At 45.2% G+C, this 13,267-nt stretch overlaps 1 long non-coding RNA gene across 1 annotated transcript; it reads right to left on the bottom strand.

Moving 5' to 3' along the window:
* Positions 1 to 1,153: 1,153 nt before the first annotated feature.
* Positions 1,154 to 7,242, bottom strand: LOC101793725 (uncharacterized). The gene is made up of 2 exons (XR_011804287.1): positions 6,595 to 7,242; positions 1,154 to 2,890 (listed from the first exon to the last, which is right to left on the bottom strand). It is a non-coding gene; the product is annotated as an uncharacterized lncRNA (long non-coding RNA).
* Positions 7,243 to 13,267: the final 6,025 nt, after the last annotated feature.

Raw genomic sequence — 13,267 nt, 5'->3', positions numbered from 1 at the left:
CCCCTACTTGAGCTTCTACGTGCTGCAAAACGCATCGGGAGCTGGTTTGCATTTTTCTCCAGGGCTGCTGTGCAAAGGACGAGCCTCTGGAGAGCCCCCACATCCCCGTCCTTACACCACGAGAACAAGCCCTGCTCTCCCAGCATGGACAGGCTGCACCAGTGTCACTGTGTCCAGCGAGATTTATCTCCTCTGAGACAGGGAAATAACAGACAAAGGCTTATTATTGAAATATTCATGCACGCTGAAGCCTGCACCACATTACTGACCGTCATAGGAAAAGAAAAATAACGCTGCTCTAAGAGATGGCGTTGTCATAAAACCAACAGGGCTTTAGCAACTCTTCCTTGCAGTGGGGGTGAGGTTAATTAGCCATTTATTGCACTTCAGCATGATGCTGGTCCTGTGGGCTCAGCAAAGAGTGATTTTTTTGATTATTTTTTTTTTTTTAAGACCACAGCATGAGACTGCTTCCCTGCCCAGCCACCAGCAGCAGAACAAGGGTGGAGCTCACCCCATACACAATCAATGTTTCCCATGCTACAAGGGGCTGCTTGTCCTGGTCAGAAGCTCTTAAATGGCCCTACAATAAGTATTTGAGTACTGAAAATCACTGCTGCAGATTATTAAAGCTGACTGAGGTCATTTGTCATCAAGGTGAGTGGGAAATGCCCACCTTAACATAAAAAGTCCATAAAAACATACTGGGGAAGCAGGCTCCAGGGCTTGTCCTTCCAAAGCCCTCAGCCAGGCCCCACACGGAGCCAGGACGTTTCCACCCGTGGCTTAACTCAGCAGCCGGGGGGGTGATTTTAGTGGCTGTAGCCAGGCCATAACAAAACCTACACAAATCCCGTGGGTACTGCGAGGAAAATCCACTCTTGCAAGAGTGCACCCGGGTAAACCAAGAAGAAATGGGTAGGAGCAAAGGAGGATTTGCAGGATGCAGTTTTCCCAGGGAGAAGATGCCTCTGGGGGGGATTTCAGCGCAGGACACAAGAAGGGAGATGAGCGAAACCCAGGCAAATCCCACCCACAGCGCGTGGGATGAGAAAACCGTCTGCGTAACAACCCAGGGGGAGGTTAGGCTAAAGCTGTCAGCCGCTGAACCACGCTACCTGCTGCCTCATCTTTTTCTCCTTATTAGTAGAAGAAAAAGTCCTGGCTAGGGGGATCTGTTGCATTATTTATTGGCAGCTCACGCTGGTGTGTTTAATGCCAGGCAAGAGATAGCGCGCAGGCTGCTGGAGCTCAGCTGATAGGCAAAAATGTTTGTAGTGGCAACTGGAAAAGCAACCATTATCCCGTAAGGGCTACCTGGTTTACATGCGAAACACCGAGCAAGCACAGCCAGAAACCAGAGGGGTTTTAGTCCTTGCTGTTCAGGGAGCTCTGAACCAAAACGACCTTGCAGCTCAGACGCGCACGGTTCTTGCTGGAATCGCTTTCGTTGCCGGAGCAAAAAGGCTGACGCTGAAACACGTCAGGGCCCAGAAGAGGAAAAACAAACATAAAAAAAAAGGTGCCAGATGGCAAATACTGAGCGGTGCTGAGGACCAGGCTCCTGCAAGCGGGGATGGATGGGCCAGGCCACCCTCCCCTTCCCAGCCCATCGATCACCTCCCACATTTCAGGGAACAAACATCCCTCCCTGTTGATAAATTTCCCTTTTGCTCTGACCACAGTCTACAAAAGCCCTGAGGTTGCGTGTTGTTTTGATGCTTATGACAACACAAAAGGTCTCAGACGGGATCAGGGCTCTCCTGCAGCAGATGCTTAGAAACAAGCCCTGCCCCAGCACGTTGTAACCCACGTGGAAGGGACCCAATTGTGTCTGGGGTGGGCGAGCAGCATTTGTTTGCAGCCACGGCTCTTTCATGCCCATGGAATGCCGTACCCAGGTGGAAAACCAGCCTTTGGCAGTGCAAATGTAAATGCCTCCGAAAAACATCAGGGCTGGGGTTGCTTTTCTCCCCTGCACCAAGGCTTTGAAACCACCTTCTGACATCCTAGGGAAAAGCATTCGATCCTTTACAGGAACCACCAGCAATCAGACAGACACACGGCTGAATTTCTCCTTATTTCATGTCTACCGAGCACCAGTAAAGCTGTCTCTGCTGGAAGTTATTTAACACTTCTGCTTTGCAATAAATATGAACTGCTTCTGTTACTCATCCAAGGCCTCCTCCTGCAGCAGAGTGCCTGCCCCTGGGGAGATGCCCCACGGCGACTCGAGCCAAAATTCAGGCTGCCAACAAGCCCCAGAGGGAAGCGCCTGGCGGGTTCCTCGTCGTCTCCTACATCAGCCCATGGTGAAGTGGCAGCAAGGCGGCTCCGAGACAGGCAATAACCCACAAAGGTTCCTTGGGGGGGTTTAATAGGTGCCAAAATGGCATCCGCTGGGACACGGCTTTTCTGGAAGCAAACACAAACTGATTTTGGACAAATTAACATTCATTACTGAGCTCCTACAACTCGTGCCTGCTCCCTAACTTCCTCCAGCCTCTGTTCTCACAATTTCCCCTGGGAGGGTAGGAACCACGTCCCGGATAATGGGCCCAACCTGGCTGCTGGGCCCTCAACCTGGAGGTCTGCCCACCCACACACCCCGGTGCCCTCTTTCTTTATCTTATTTTCCATGCCATGCACGTTGCTGGCATACCTAATAAGGCTGGAGCACGGAGCGAAGCAGCCTCCAGCAATGCTGCAGCAGTTCCAAAGAAAGCCTCAAATCGCGTGGAAATCAGCTTGGGCTGGAGCTTGCCAAGTCCCAGAGTGGCACAGCCACGTGCCAGGCTCCTGAGCAGCTCTGCTGCAGGTCGGAGGGAAGGAAAGGCAACACACGGGTTTTGCTTTCCCTGGCTTTTGTTTGTGTTTTGTTTCGGCTTGCCTTGAGAAGAAGCAGAGTAGATCTTCACTTAGATATTCCTTAATAAACTAGTTTTGTTTGCTTTGTTTTTTAATTAAAATACAGTGAAAATCACATCTAGTATCATCTGGAGGTTTGGTGACTACAACTGAAAAGAGAAAGAGGCAGAACCTGTGTAAGGTAAAATTTTATTTCAGGGTGGAATTTTACCTAATTTGTGCAAGGTCTGTAGGCTTTTTTTAAACCATATATTGCATTAACCACCTAGCACAAAGCTTAGAGCTGTACTTTGAACATGCATGGTAGAAAGGAGGATTTCAGGATCTCTTACCCCAAGATACCCCTTCTCGTCTGTCTGCTCCTTCCAGACCATTGACTACAGGACAGAAATCCCTCCAGTGACTCAATATTTGTTTTTTGAACAGTTAAAAGTGGAAAACCAGTTAATAGTATTTGCAGATGGTTTAGAGCTGTATAAAGGCAAAGGGCTAAGAATATGGGAGTAAATTTAATCCATGACCCAAACATTGCTCTGACTAGAGGACAAAACCCATGGGCAGCTCAGCATCTTTCACCACGCACTCAAAGCTAACGCCCACCAGAAGTGACTCCTAAGTGACTTCTTTTTATACAATGCCTTCAAAGACCAGTTTTCCTAAACATCATGAAAGAATAGCCAAAAAATAAGCCGAACATCCAAAATATGAAATTTGTATTTAGCTGGGTGCTTGTTGGGAATGCTGCCGCTAAGTTTCTTTGCGTATTTCTTTGGGCAGCCACAATCACTGAGCTGGTGGGGAAAGAAAATATTTAATCCACGTGGCTGGGGCATTACAGTTAACAAATCATTAGTGCAGAATTCACCAGGACAAGCTGCACGAACACTGCTAACTGTAAGGACTGGAGGGGCCTGGGATCCCAAGCTGGACCCGTGTTTGGGATCACAGTGCCGACAGCTTGCATGAAAACTGCTTAAGCCCACGACTCAGTTACTGTTCAACGGGGAATTGGAGGTGCTTTGTTTCTAGGCTCAATGGGGCTTACGTTTTCTATCTTCTCTTTTGTAAGTATGCAGAGAAGACAGCTCTTTTACCTTTGGGTGAGCTTATGGCTTTACATAAAATTGAAAACCTGGTTTAACATAGTCAAAAAAGACATGAGTTGTTCAACACCACCCTTAATTATTTGTGCAGATTTCTAAATCCATTTCCAGGGTTTTCTGCCTCCTAATAGCTTATTGATTTTGTGGCTTGTCTGCCACCGTTTATTCTTCTTTGCATTTTAGTAGTTCTGAGGAGAAAGCAAACCCATGCAGCCTGTTTCAGCCCTCAGGAAGGGGTTGCTAAGCTGCATCTGGCGGATTTGGCTGAGGAACCAGCTGTCAGCACGGCTCTTTAGGAGCCCTCTTGCACACTGCATCCCTCAGTGAGTTGTTAGTGGAAATCACAGCTAGAATTAGACCTCAGAGCATCATACTACGGGCACATCTGTCCTCCAGGTATGAATACCTGGAATAAATACACAGGAACTCAGGCTGGTTATATGCAATACTACAAGAAAAGGGAAGGGACATTGGCTATAACAAAATCCAGCTGCACTGCCATGGGAATGAGCCTCCCTTTTCCTCTTCTGCAACTGCCTCTTGTCCTGCTACTACCTCCAGGCAAGACCTGCAACTTCAGATACAAATGAAATGTAAGGAGGCAGCAAAGAGTCGATCTTTGTCCACACTGTGCTCTGGTACACGCTAACCCAGCTCCTACCGAACAAACTCCTGTTGCATCCTGCACACAGCAGTGCAGGCAGAAAGCCTCAGAGGTGGCTGTGTCCCCACACACACAAAATAGGAGAGAGGCATCTCCTTCAGAGCTACCTCCACACATGCCTTTCCCATCGAACTTCACCATTAATTTGTTGCTTACTTTCATCTCCTCTGTACACACCTGCCTGTTCAATTATGAATGCAAAGGCTAAGTCATTTTCCAGCAGCTCTGGGGGAAGCTGCACTTGCCTGCAAGCTCAGAGCTCCCCTCCACCACATGGAAACAGCTTTTTGCAGAGCTGCAGGCGAAAACACAAAACTCAGCCTGTTTCATATCCGTGCCCTTTGCCTGCCTCCATTTGCCACGCAAACCTGCCAGCTACAGCTACCTTCAGGGTCTTTGCAAGAGAAGGAAAGGAAAAGATTAGCAGGCGCATTAAAAGGGTGAGATTTTCAGAAGAACAAAGCCCCCTTTCCAAGCAGCTGAGGAGGAAAGGCTTTGCAAGTGTGCTTAAGCCAACCAGGTGATAGGCATCTCCCCAACAACTTGCAAAAAAGTAAATGTAAAAAAAATGTAAAATCTGTCCATTGTTCAGCTAGGAATAGAAGCAGTAGGATAGGTTAGAGCACAGCAATGCTCAGATCACCAAGGCCATCGCCTGGAGATGGATGGTTTGTCCTGCTCAACACCCAGAGAGAGCAACACCACTTCCAATGCTAATAAAATGTTATAAACTGGGAGGGCACACAGTCAACAGATGAGAAAAAAAAAAGGAGGATGGGGAAAGGGGGAAATGAAAAATCAGATCAGAAACAGCACGATCAGCACAGAGCCCTGGGAGCTCTCAGAGCAGCCGCAGGAGGGCAAAAGGGCTCAGAGCCACCACAGCGTTTGGGACAAGTTAAGAGAAGAAAATCAAGCAATTGGTAAATTAGAGAGAAACCCTGTGCTACACAGAAATGCTGCAAGCTCAGAGAGTCACAGCAAGCTCCGTTAAACCTTTCCACCACTCGCTACTCCAACACTTTCCATTTTTCAGATGCGCCGGGTGGTGGCACAGGTCGCTGCCTGCAACGTGCAACAGGAACCAAGTCCCCAGAGCGGCACCAAGCAGCTGCTGCGGGCAGCCTAGGAGAAAAACCTGCTTCCAATCTCCCATCTCAGCCCTCTGCACGTCTCGCTGCTGGAGCTGTCCTTGTTCTAGCTCATTAACCTGAGCAGATACTGCTTCTTTAAGCCGCAGGACTAATTAGGAGGCAATAGAAGGCAGGAGTTATTTTCCCTACACCCCTGCACCAGGCTGTACATACACCCAGTGGAACAGCAGCTTTATTTTAAGGGGTCATTTTCATACAGAGTGCATCTTGCAGACAGCTCTTAGCAGCCAGATGGGTGATGTTCTTGGCTGCTAACACAGGGGTATCAGCGCTCTGCCTGCCACACCAGCCTGATTTAAAAGTTAGCACCACACAACTTCACCACAGCTCACATTCAAAGGGATTAAGAAGGCATTCTCTGGTGGTAACTGTATGCCAGGATCAAGTAATCAACGATACCCGATAGGAAATAAGGTCCCAACCCATCTGAAGGGCATTTCTGAATCAATGCCACATAGGTGCAACAAAACATTGTCCTTGCTGTGCAACTTGGGTATTTGCGTTCAAGTCTCCGTTACCTTGTCCTTATTTTAATCCGTGTACTTCCAACTCACCAGTTTCTTTCCCCTCTCCCTCCTAAACGCACCAAAACCCCCTTCCAAAAGCAGAGCTGCGCCTCACATGGAGCTCCTCGAGCTGTGGAGAGCTCAGGCAGGCTCTGGTGCCAGCAGCTCCTCCCGAAATCCCTCCCTGCACCAGGATCAGCATCTGCCCAGCAGCGTTTCCTCCTCCCTCCTTAACCTCTAGGAAAACCTGCAGGGTGGGATTAGACACCAATTTCTCCAGGTATCACCATTTTTCCTACCTGCTGTAATTCCTCTTAGTCACCAACTCTTCTTCCTCTGGCAAGTGTGACCTGCTGCCTGCCAGTCTGCTGCTTCAGGGGCTTCTTTCCTCATCACCGCCTCGAAGTGCAGCTTTCTGTCCTCACCTGCATCCCCAAACCACCCAGCACTGCCCACTTCGCTGCCACATCCCTGCAGCTTCCACCCTGCAGGAGAAATCAGATAATAAACGTCGCGTTCTTTATTTATAGAGTACTGAATTCTGTTATGGAAAGAAAGAAAAAAAAACTAGCCTTGTGCCTGAGCTGAGTGTTTTGGGGAGCACTAACTGGGAGACAGATGTTTAAAATGAGGGGGAGGCTCCAAACGAGGAGAGCTGCAGGTGGTGCCACACCTGGAGCACCAACGAGCAGCAGCTGTGCAATCACCAAGGGTCAGCAAATGCCCAGCCCAGCCCTGTGCCAGTCTGTGAACAGCCTCGGGGTTTTTTAGGGAGGGTTTTCCAAGCTTTAATATTGTTCAGCTCAGATTGTGCCACCCCTTCTGGCAGTTACCTGCAGACTTCGCTTTTTAGCATGTGATCAGATCATTAGAGTCTGTAGGGGGGATTAGGGAAATTGCCAGGCTGATTAGGTGCGGCTTTAATCCCTCAGATCGGGAAATAAGACCTGCAAAACTCGAACCTAAGGGCTTTGGTGGAAATATCTCCACTGCATCTGTCAGAGAGCACAAATCTTATTTTGTATTTACAGTTCTGCACAAATACCCTCTCTTAACCAACCCCAAATCCTCACACCCTGTATCCGTGCTCCCGGTTGTTGTCTCCAGAGGGAAGATGTTTCCCCCAGTGCAGTGTTACTTCACTGCCACTTTCTACTTTCTTTTTTTAATCTTGCTTTTATGTTCCCTCTGACATCCACCATCTCCAGGTACTTCACACATCCCCTGCAGCATCCCATCTGCGAACCCAGTGCTCTGACCTGCTGCTTTCTGGCTGAGAGGAGCATCCCTGGAGGCAGAACTGCCTTCACCTTCCTTGCAGAAACTCCCTCCGAAGGCACAGGCTGATGAGCTTTCCTAATGGAGAAACCAACCTCAGAAAGGGGCTGAACGTGGCCAACAGGCACCCAGAGCAGGGGCATGGATCAGACCAGGGCTGACCCTTTATTTGTGTAACCAGCTCCAGGCCTTGCACCGGTTCTTCACCCAGCTGCGGTGTCAATGCTCTTCCCTCAGTCCTGCTGTCTGCCTCAAAACCCTGCTTTCTCCTCATCTTTAGCCTCTGAGCTGCTGACACGCCGCCAAGTGACACAGTCACTGCTGCTGTCATCTCCCAAACCCTTTTTGAAGCATAAAAGCAGTAGCTTTGAAATCCTCTCCCCTTGATGTGGTCTCCCATTTTGCATTACCAAACAGCTTGGCACTGACACAAAGGCTCTGTTGCCTCCTGCAAGAGGGAGCCTCTTCCTCCCCCCTGTGCAGATGCTCCTGCAGAAGCACGCAGGCTGGCTTAGCGAGGTGATGGGATATGTATTAAATCAAATTTAAAGTGTAACTTGGTACAGTGGCTTTCCATTATTTTCTGAAATCACCGTGGCATTTCCAAGCTCCAGGTTCGTACCCTGCTTTGAAACAATTCTCATCATTTTCACAGCAGGCACCCGCTGCATTTCACATCCCAAGGAGCACTCAGCAAAAGATTTTATTTATTTACTGCTGCAGTTGAAGGTAATAAATAGCTGGTTTGACATTACTTAAGTAAAAGCATTTATCCAACAACCCACCAAGTTGCCCCTCCCTTTTCTCACCCCATAAGTCTGATCTCCGCTTTCTTTACCCATGCTGTGGACATAATACAGCTTCCCAGGAACGCTGGCAGACCATTTCAGGGTTATCTGATGGAGGCACAAGAGATGTAAAGCATTTCAAATGTTTCATCTGCTGTCACTGCGGGCTGTGTTAAATGGCTGCTGGACAGCAGATTGCTTGAGCACTAGCACTGCATTTGCTAACAGATAAGCACTCCGATAACATAATTATTATAGGAAGTGTTCTATACCACTGGTATCGTGATCCAGATATTTATTAATAAAGTTTAAGCTCTTCAGGAAAATTCACTATCTGGGTGGTAAGCTTAGACTTTGCCTCTTGGCTGGGAAGTTTGTCTCCATGTGCTAGCATCAAACCTATTCCATCCTTCAAAAACAGCACCAAGCTAACACAAATCATCAAATGCAGATGTCAAATGTACAGAATACAAGAAAAAAGACAGACAACCAAACATGAATAAATTATCCTCCTAAGGGACCTGGAAAAGTGCAAGAAAGGAGGTAATTAAAAAAAATAAAATCTAGAAAATAAGATGATCAAGAAAAAAAAAAAAAAAAAAACAACAAAAAGCCATAGACAGTATTGGGAACATGGATCATTATTCCATTCATTTAGCAAGTTCAAGTTGCAGCTGTGCTACGCAATCCTTTTATCACAAACCATTACAAATACAAACCCTAATTATGAAAAATCTAACTAGCAAATTGTGAAAACGAACAAGTGTCTAATAAGAGAAGCACGTACAGGAGAGCTCTTTATCTCCAAATTACTGGAGATAAAACTTTTGGCATTTCAAATTGATTAAAACAGCAGGGATTTCAAATTCCATCTCCTTAATATTAACAATTTACTCATTTGTATTTTGCTCAGGGTTTCCAGCTCCACATGCAGGTGCTGGTCTGCAGAAGGTGTTTATTGACTTCAGCTGAGCTGAAGCTCCACACTCACCCCAAGAGATGCACCTGGGCTTTGCTGCATGAAATGCAGCAGGTCCTGAAGCTGAATGCACTTGAGAGAAAGATAATGAAGGTGAGGCTGTTCGTCATGCTTTGTTTTTATTTTTGCTAGAGAAAAATGAACTGTCACTCCATCGGCTCATCACGCTGTTTAATCATGAGCTGTGTCACTCCCATCAAAGAAAACAGAGGCTCAGCCTTTGCTGGTTCTACTCTAAGAAACGTTATTAACAGCCAATTAAAGTGACGTCTTCACTGTACAGGGGGGATTCTCTGTGTGGTAATGAAAGTTGCAAATCTTATTAGAAGGAAATAGCAGAAACACCACGTTTCCCCAGACAAGCACCTTCCGAGGTCTCAAAATCTTCCTCTACAGTAAATGCTCTGAAGGTGATGGCTGCACCATCTTGTGGTCTCAAACATCGTGTGGTAAAACAGGGCAGATGTTCTCCCTCTTCCTGAATTAGAGCCCAGGTGCACAAATACTTACATTTTTCTAAATATATTATTTTTTTTGCGTGCACTAAACGAAATTCCACCTGTTCCCTTCTTAAAATCTCAAGGAGGGTTAGGACGAGTTCATTGTATTTGGACTAAAATTGATGTTAAGCGTAAAACTGAGACACTAAATTACACCAACTGACAAAATAAGATGCTTTTGTTCTACCAGACAACTAAATAACGTGTTGACCTTGTCCTTCTTTATAGAAACACACAAAATGTGACAAAGCTTTGGCTGCACAAAGCCAATCAGGTGTTACAAACATTGCTGAGCTCAAGGCCCCGGTTAGGGAGGTCAAACGTCCCATGGGTTATTTGGAGTAGCTCAGAGTCTGACTCCAGCATCTGAAAAACTAACAAAGCACTTGCTAATGCAGGAGTTGGAAGAAAACAAACCTCTAAATTTTCCTTGCATGACACTAATATCATCTTAGTCATTCCCTGCCAGAAAACGGCAGCTCCTCTGACGGCGCCTTGCTTTCTCCTCCACTAATTTGAAACGACGAGGGAGAGAAGAGGTGAAAAATTAACTGCTCTTCCATCTACCTTCAAGAAATAAGGAGTGAAGTTTACAATTTAGGACAGTCTTCATTCTGAAATATGCAGTACATCCCTTCCTCCCTTCTAATTAAGTTGATACAGCCAGCCAGAATTGACTCAACTGGAATAGCAGCTACCAAGCCAAGAAAGAGCACGTTTTTAGATTGGCTTTAGTTAATAGCTGGGATCTATTAATTATAGTAATTCATGGTTTCGCTAGAGCGCTCATTTTAATGCTTATGTAGATATGATTGCTTTACAATAACTAATCAGGAAATAATGATAATTAGCATTTATACGAAACATGAAGCTTGCAAACTACAAGCGTGCTGGAAAGGCAGCCGCCTCCCCACATTTTCTCAGCCCCCGATGACATTACCCACACCGTGCTTGCTTTCCCATCCCACAGCTTTTTTTATGCAGCATTGGAAGGAACAAGGGATGAAACCAATGCACCTTCAACTGGCATACTCAAACCATTTGCACCGTGCACATTTAATGCTTCTTTTGATTCATTCTCCCACCTTCAGCACTGTAACACCTCAGCCTATTTTTATTATTTATTTTATATTCTGCCTCCAATGGACTTGCGAGCTGCCTGTTTGTGCCTTTTAGCATAGTCGGCTGACAAATTCCCCAAATAGATTACAGGTCAGCACCACCTCGTCTTGTTTAGTGTCCTACATATAAAGGAACCTGAGGATTTGAGGCTGCTTATGATTATGTGAGAATTCACATCACAAAGCGATCTCTACTGTCGGCGCCCTCAGCACCATCTGAGTACAGCAGGGAAGATGTGAATGGGAACAAGGAGCCTATTACCCAGAGCAGCTCCTCTCCATCAGGTCAGCAGTTACAGCATGTAGTTTGTGGATAATAGCACCATATGTAATCATTATGTTTTCACACAAATGAATTACTACATGACATCGGCATCTCGATTATTGCTAAGAACTGGCACTCAGCCATTCTTTGCTTCACGGCGTAAGATTTATTTTCTTGCTGCTTTAATACTATCATCTATTTTAGAATTATCTGTGGTTGTCAGCTGCTTAAGTGCCAGGGACTCCTGCCAACTGCTCTCTTAAATCTTTAGAAAATCCAAAATAATGTGTTTTAAAAATCAGGATTTATTTTTGTCACTTATTTCATAACACTGGAAAGTTGATGTCTTTTAAATGTAGCAAAACGAGAATGATCTTATTTCCCCTCTCCTCCATGCACTGTTAGGATAAAATACTAAAATTATTTAATGTTTCCATTTAAGTTCATAGTAATATGTTATGTTCAGGACACCTGTTTTGGTCAAAAGGCACCACATTCTAATAGGAACAACACTTTTGTATTCATTCATCTTAGCAAAAAACAGCTTGTTATGAGGATCCCTGCTGAGGAACTTTGTTTTTGATGAAAACAATAAACAAATACCAAAAGGAAACTCTTGAATAATTAATCATAATAGATACCACCAACTTGTAACCTCAATAAACCTAGATAAGCTGTTTCCTGTTTACTAAAGTATTCCCCAATCCACTCTTTCCCATTTTAATGAGATCATTCTGATACATACAAGCAAGAGCAATTACAAAAATAGGTTGCAGCAAAACCTATCTTGAGCAAATTAAACAGCACATTGAACTGCTGAGCAAAAAAAAAACGCTGAGAAGTTTCAGTTAACAGGGGGCGTGTGGCCACGGTAACCTCCATTATCACTAATGGCATACAGAAACACATTTAAAACAAAGTCAGGTTGCTTGAGCTCTTCCTGAAGACTTTAAGAACATTAATTCCAGTACGTATCATGTCAGCTAAAAGAAAAAAATATCACCTGTCAACAAGTTCTCATACACAAGTTTTTAAAATTATGTGAAAATAATTTTGTTTCTTAAAACAGGGAACAGAATGCAACTATTTAGAATTTTAATTTAAACAAACATTAGAGCAAACTGTTCTTCATATTATTCAAGTACGCATTCAGGTAAGAAGAACCTAATTAGATCCAAACAACTTTTGCATACTCCATTACCCAGGTTGAATGTTTACATTAAACTCTGTATCACAATAATGCCCTTAGGAGGAATCCAGATTAATTTACCTGCACGGTACTATACTATCAGGCAGTCCATGACTTTTAGATGTTTCTCTGAAAAATACTTAACCTCTTCTGGCATGATTAAAACATTTAACTCTGGCTTTATGCTGGCAGAAGTCTCTGAAATACTATTTCATACAGTTAATCCCCTAAGCAAAGATTTATGTACTGGTTCTACTGATATGAATTGAATAGCATTCTAGAGCCTTGTGTAACAGAGCTATGTTAATTTATGACTATTAAAAGTTAATTTCTTTCAACTTTCATTCTTGACTGGCTATTTCAAAGAGCACAAGTGAATTGTGCAGAACTGTTTTGAGGTCATTTCTAACTTCTTGCTCAATCAGTGTCTGGTTAAGGAATAACAAGCAGAAATGCAAAATTCAGCTGAGGCAAAGATAAACCTCGCTCCCCACTGGTAAAAATGATGTTCCAGTAACTACAGTGTCCTAAGAGATTGGCCTCTACCAAATACACCCTTCCTATGAACCTTAGGAAAGCAGGAGGCTGGGACATGCCAAGTGCGTCAAGTATGTTCCAGTTCAGCCAGTGAATAGTGTCACGGTCCTTTCAAACCCCAAACCTGTGGCTTAACAAGACCTTATGTGCCTTTTGCACAGCCATCAGACACCACAGCTCACCTTGACACCGACCTGTGATGCCACAGCAGCTGCAACAAGCCACAGCACCTTCTTTCTTTACCTAAGCTACACAAAGAATGCAGTCACAGCTGGGGAGGTCCCTGAAGTTTCACCCGTCCCTCAGGGGTGAAAA

This window comes from Anas platyrhynchos, chromosome 20, assembly GCF_047663525.1.
Source record: "Anas platyrhynchos isolate ZD024472 breed Pekin duck chromosome 20, IASCAAS_PekinDuck_T2T, whole genome shotgun sequence".
NCBI classification, from domain to species: domain Eukaryota; kingdom Metazoa; phylum Chordata; class Aves; order Anseriformes; family Anatidae; genus Anas; species Anas platyrhynchos.
Note: the sequence above shows the minus strand (reverse complement) of the source record. Positions and strands in the feature narration are given on the sequence as shown.